Source organism: Alligator sinensis, unplaced genomic scaffold (assembly GCF_000455745.1).
Source record: "Alligator sinensis unplaced genomic scaffold, ASM45574v1 scaffold352_1, whole genome shotgun sequence".
NCBI classification, from domain to species: Eukaryota; Metazoa; Chordata; order Crocodylia; family Alligatoridae; genus Alligator; species Alligator sinensis.
Genome location: NW_005842223.1, coordinates 1,595,850 through 1,602,739, shown reverse-complemented (window position 1 = coordinate 1,602,739; position 6,890 = coordinate 1,595,850).

Sequence of the window (6,890 nt, the reverse complement as noted above, 5' to 3'; positions counted from 1 at the left end):
AAGGCCAACCCGGCAACCGCAGTCCACTGGCAGCTGGCCCAGAGGGGCAGATTCCTCTACTGGCTCTACAGTTCCCATCCAAGTCTGGCAGGTGCACAGCAGGTCATAGCCAGGCAGCAGCCCCCACTGCCAGACTGCTGCAGTGGGTAGAGGGTGCAGGGAACTCTCAGGGCTGCTTCAACTAGCACAAAGGGTAGTGTCCCCACGTACCAATTGGCTGGGCCTCAGAAGCTCCTGAGAGTGAGTAGCCCTGAGCTACTTGCCAGGGCAGCTTTTTATACTGCTGGGGACAGCACAGTTGCTGGCCCTGGGCTCTAGGTCCTCCTGGCTGCAGATTCGGGAGGAGCCAGGCAGGGTTATTTTGCCCCAAGTGGCACAATTTGCTCCACAAAAAGTGCATGTTCAAGCATGTGCGCTGAGGCAAAAAGCCCCAGCTCAAATTTGCACCACTTCTATTTGAGCTGCTGCAAGCGCATGTGCTTGCATGTGTGGACATGCCCTAGAGGTTTGTTTATTAGTGTATCATCCTTTTATAGTAAATATTCTAACATCAGGTTCAAAGGAGCATTTGGGAATTTTATAACATTGGTCAGGTCTACATTTTCAAATGTAACTATTGTTTTTTGGCACACAACTAAAAGAACCATGAAGATGCTTAGTTTTCAGACTGCTGAATATCCATCCTCTGAGAAATCAGGACCATCTGACCTTGATACCTAGAAAAATCATGGAGCAGGTGCCCAGGGAATCTGTTGTGAGGCACCTGGAGGAGAACAAGGTGATCAGAAATGGCCAGCATGGATTCACCAAAAGCAAGTCATGCCTGACCAACCTGATCTCCTTTGATAAAGTGACAGCCTCTATGAATAGGGGGGAGAGCAGTGGATGTGATATGCTTTGACTTTTGGAAGGTTTTTGATGCTGCCTTCCACCACATTCTCATTAGGAAGCTAAGGAAATACAGACACCACAAATGAAAATACTGGGGGTTTCTACACAAGATGCTTTACCACTCAGTAAATTAATTTACTTTGTAAAGTGTCACCATCCACATGTGCAGGCACTTACTGTTCAGAAAATTAGTTTACTGCGTGATTAGTTTGCTACCTGCAAATGCTTGACCTTTACTTCAAGGTAGAGCAACAGAAAATTGAATGACATCAGATGAAGAAAAAATGAGGAATCTTTGGGAAAAAAAGAAGATTGCTGCCCTTAGTTTCCTTTTTTAAACTTATTAGAAAGTTGCAATTCTCTGATCATGGGTGACTGGTGCCTCTAGAGTCAGGGGGGCCATGTGTCCCCTCCCCGCCAGCGGGGCACAGGAGGAAAGACCCAGGCATTAGAGTGGGCTGGGGTGTGGAAAGCATCGGCTCCAGCACCTGGGGCTTCCCTCCTGTGCCCCATGAGTGTGGGGAGTGCTGGAGAAACAAACGGCCTGATGGGGCCTGCTCTCTTTGCTGTGACATGCAGCGCTGGCCAGAGCCAGGCACCAGCACCCCCACCTGCTTCTGTGCCATGGGGGGAATGTGTGGGGGATCCCCACACCCCTCCAACCCTCCCTCACACCCCACAAACCACACACACAGATACAAACCTCCCCTCCCCCCAGTGTTGCGTTCATTGACTGCAGGAGAGGACAGTGTGTTCCAGAGCCACGCAGCTACACCCCAAAAATGCCACACAACCCCCCCAACATACCCTATGCCCCCCACGCAACCACACCCCATCACAAACTACCCTCCCACACACCCACATACCCCCTAAACACTCCACACCCCAGCATACAACCCCCACCACACACACAACCACAGCACCCCACGACATAAAAGACTAAGAACTTATTTTTGAGTTATTATGCAATCACCTTGATATACAGTACACAAAAACAAGTCATGACAAAAATATTTTTTGTAATAAAATTAAAATATAGTAGGTGTTTGACTTTTAGTGTATGATTTCTCTTTTTTCTGGTTCTAAGATGGCAGCCCCCCCTCCCAAAAGGAGCAACAGAAAGCCTGAAGCAGAGACTGCAGTGAATTCTGGGACCAGAGAAGCAGGAGAGCGCTGCATGATGGGGAATCTGTGCTTCCAATGTTAATCAACCCATGTTCACACACACCCAGCTCAGCATTTATCAGACCAGTTCTAATCTGGATTTACTAAGGACTTTTCCCCCCCAGACACACACACACAGCTCTAAGTTTAATAGGCATCTCGGGCCGTACATTCCCCGGTCCCACTATGGGAGGCCTATTTAAACTTGATTGACTAAAACTCGGTTGCCGGGTTAGGGAATGCTGAGGCAAGAGACCGAGTCAGAGGGGGTATGGGCAACATTTGAACAATGGTTAAGGGTTCATCACAGCATCCAGCCTGCTGGAGCCCTAATCCCAGGTGTTGTCATATCTTTCCCGAGACGACTGGTGGGAGTCCTCTCCACAAAAGGTTATGAGCACCCCAATAATTGTTTTAAGTCTGTTAAAAGACTATAGTAAGATCTGGAAAAGTCATGCTAAGCTGAGGCTTGTGCACAACAAGTAAAAATCCAAAATCCTGATGCTGCAAGCTATCTATTGTTCCTGAAGAAACCATGAGATATCCCATCAGTATATCTGCCACCCATAGGAATTTCAAGCTGGCTCCCAAGTATTTGGGTTACTCCCTAATCTTAAGTGTTTCCTGATTATCAATCAGTTTCCTGAGATGGTCCAAACCAGATAACCCCTTGTCAATAGAAAAGACAATGATTTACACTACTGAGGGTGCTTCGAAGCAGCTGAACTGAGGGTATAAAAATCTGTAAATGTGTGTGCTGCTGGAAGAGGAAGAGGAAAAGGAAGGAAAAGAAGTATAAGCAGGAGGAAAGAAGGAGAAGAAGAAAACCCCTGTGCTGACACCATCCCCTGTCGTTCTTGGGACGCTGGAAGAACAGATCATCTCTCTCTTCAAGGATTGTGCTACGGACTGTGCCTGTCAGCTTTGCAGCCTGAGTACCGTGGACTAGGTGAGATCCCAGCGTTCTCTGTCTTCTTTCTAGGCATAAACTTCTGAACCTGAACTGTATCAGTTAAGCTTGAGCTAAGTTTCCCCAAATACTTAGTGAAACCAGGGTAGTATTGTCATTGTTGGTGTTTGTTTTTCTTTTGCATGTCTATTACTACTAGTACTATTATATATTTCATATGCTTAGCAATAAATAACTTTTATAGTCAAACTGGTCGTAATTGGGTATATTTTTCCTTCTCTGCTTCTCTTTCCTCCCGTGCTCTGCAGCAACACTTCTTTTACCTATGCTAAAGATCCCTGTGAAGCCCAAATTATTGTGGGGTCTGCTCATCAAGAGGCCAAAGATTGGGACGTGCTGAGTTTGAAACACATAAGGGGATCAGCTTGTATAGGCTGATTGACCCAGTTTGACTCAGACGTGCCCTTATGAACTGAATGCTGGCCCATGAGGGTGTCAGCTGGACACCCAGCCGGATTCAGAGGGATTCTGTTTACCTGTGTGCTTGTGTCTGACTGCATTTTATTGTTGCTCTTATGAACTGATTCTTGGCACATGAGGGTTTAAGCCTGTCCATGCTGATCCGCCTGGCCCGGTCAGGCATGTCACGTTAATTTGTGTGTGTTTGTGTGTATGACTGATTTGATGACTGGAGGAACCCAGTCCCATTGAGACTGAGTCCTGCAAGATAGCTCCATTGGGGGTGAGGGCTTGCAGAAGGGAGACATACAGCTCCGTATAGTAACACAAGCAGCACATTGACAGAATCACCAAGACCCTAGAAACTATTCCTAATAAATGAGCACACCCCAAAGTAATGGGCAAATTTGGTAACAAGGGGTGGGACTTCCAAGATGGCAGCTGGGATGGGGTTACTGTCAAGGGGTGGGGCTACCCATGCGGCCCATGCCAGCTCATCAAAACTTGTTCGGTGGCCCTCCACCCAAAATAATTGCCTGCCTCTGACCTGGGATGACAAGCAGTGGCTGGAGTCCTTTTGTATGACCTGGGCCACTTTCCAGGACCTCCTGAAGCAGCTCTGCCCCCACCTGGAGTGGGAGGATACCACCATGTGGTGGTCCCTCCCCGCAGACATCCAGCTGAAGATTGCCCTGTTCAAGCTGGCCATACCTGCAAGCCTCTGGTGCATCGGCCACCTCTTTGGCCTTGGCAGGGTGAGTCCTAGGGAGACTGTCCTGGTGGTGTGTGGTGCCCTCCGTATGCATGACCAACTGGAGGTGGTGGTTGGGTTCCTCGCACTGGGGGAAGCCCAGTGCATTGGGACCCTGAATGGGATCCAGATCCCCATCACCTGCCCACCCCATGGTAACTGCCCCTACTACAGCCACCAGGGCTTCCACTCCATCGTGCTCCAAGCTGTCATCAACCACCATAGTGCCATCACCAACATGAGTGCCAGCTGGATGGGCAGTGCCCACAATGCCCACGTTCCAGAACTCCACCCTGCCAGCCCTAGTGGAGAGAGAGCACTTCACACCAGGGGTGCCAGACCTCCAGCTGAGCACACTGATGGTCCTACCCCTCCTCACTGGGGACCCTGCCTACTCGCTCCTTCCCTGGCTCATGTGACCCTACACTAGCCACCTGGACCCCCTCCAGGAACACTTCAACCAGTGCCTGGGCTGGACCCACACACTTGTGGAGTGTGTCTTCGGCCATCTCAAGGGACACTGGTGCACCCTCACCACTCGCCTTGAGGTCGCGGACCCGAACATCCCCCAGATATTCATTGCAGCCTGAGTGCTGCATAACATCTACAAGGCCCACAATGAACTGTTTCACAAGGCCTGAGAAGAGGAGGCACAGTGGGTGGAGGATGCCTGGTACCAGGAGTCCCAGCTGTGGCAGCAGCAACAGCAGTGGTCCCCCTCCACTGAGACCCTGGGCAAGCCACTCACCCAACAGCAGGCGCCAGGGTATCAGGTGCAAGAGGCACTGTATGACCACCTGCTTCTGCACTCCCTTCTGTAGCCCACATGGACAGCCACCCACAGGCCCCCCACCCCACCATGCACCCCCAGCACCACTATCACTGTAGACAGTTCTCCGAGAAGTAATTTATTTTCCTGCACAGGCACAGACCCCCCTATTCCCTCCCTCCTTAACAACAAATCCTGCCCCCTCATCCTACCCCACACCAGACCCTATCCCGCCTCCCCACACAGCTCCTCCCCCTCTCCCTCTCCACAGAGCCCCTCCCAGGGTGGGGGCCAGGGCAGAGGCTTCTGGCTGATGGGGGCACCACTGCACCTCAGCCCAGGCCTATGGTGGGGTCTGCTGCTGGGCAGCAGATGCCTGCCAGGGGGCAGGCAGGACTGTGGCTGGAGGCAGAGCAGCAGAAAGCATGAAAGCACCCACCAGGGCCAGGACATTGTCCAACACCTGGCAGTCCTCCCCCATAGTCTCCACTGCCCTGGCCACTAGGGCAGCCTGACATTCCTGGGCTTCCAGGTGCTTCTCTTCAATGGTCAGGAGCCTGTCCTGGAACTCCTGGTCTGTCTAGTCCCTCCACCAGTCTCTCTACTCCTCATGTCAGTCCCTCACCTCTTCACACTGATCCCTCACCTCCTTGCGGGTATCCTTCTCCCACTTGTGGGCAACATCCTCCTATCTCCAGGCCTGTCAGTCTGCCAGGTGATTTTGGGCCACCATGGCCAGCTGGTAGATCAGCAGCCAGGTCCAGTCCTACTTTCCGCACTGCCAAAGCCAGTGCATCCACAGGGCCCCGGCTGAGGCTAGTAGTGTCCCTGACTAGAGGTGCCCTGATATATCAGTCCATATCGTATCAGCGCCAATAAAAGGAAAATTGACGTTTTTGGCAATCGGCTTGTTTTGGCCTATGTCACCAATAAATGCTACATGTGTGTACACAACCCAAGCATGCACACAACCAGGAATGCAGCCCAGCAATTTGAAGAGCAGCACTGGGCCAGCAATTCTGTGGGGAGAAGAGGAGAGAAGGGCTGGGAGGGGGGCAGATCAAGTCCCCCATGATGAGGGAAGGAGTGGGACAGGGGTAGGGGCAGCGGCAGGGGCAGGTGTCGGTGTTGCCCAGCTGGGGCAGGGTACGAGTGGGAACCACAGGTGGCTCGTCCAGGGTGTGCAGGAGGGTGGGTCCTCACTGCTGTGTGCTCTCCCAGGGTGTTCTAGGGGGCATGTCCCACCTGGATTTGTACACAGGACAAGGGTGGGCTGTCTGTTGTGGGCTGAGGCCAGAGGCTGCACCAGCCTCTTCCCAGCAGGGGGCTGCACTCTGGATGGGAGGAGCAGTGCTGGGAGAAGAGGCTATGGGGGGACTGCTATGGCAAATTTTAGGGTGTCTGTAGCCCCCCCCACCCAGCGCCACTGCCATCTGCCCCATCTTTCCCCCGCCCACTCACGATGAGTACAGCCCTGGCCCAGCCCCTGCCAGGAAGGGACCAGTGCAGCCCCCAGCCCTGAGCCCACAGCCCTGCCCCCAAATCTAGGGGGCACATGCCCTTCATGCCTCCCAAGGGTGTGAGCAACAGTGGGGAGCACCTCCCTCTATGTCCCCCCATGCCTCCACACAAGCCACCCATGGTTCCACCCTGCACCCCGCCCTATCCCAGTTGGGCAGTGCCTGCCACTGCCCCAGCCCCACCCCCTCCCTTACTGTGGGGGCCTCAATCTGCCCCACCAGGCCCCTTCTCCCACTGTCCCTTCTCCCCCCACAAACTTACTGGCCAGATGCCGTTCTCCAAGCTGCTGGCCTGCATATCAGCAATCATATTGGTATCAGCTGATATAGCTTGTTAATAATTGGCCACTGATATCAGACAAAAAAATCTTTTTTGATGCACCCCAAACCCTGACAGAGCATTCCAGCTGCCAACTGGTGCCTCTT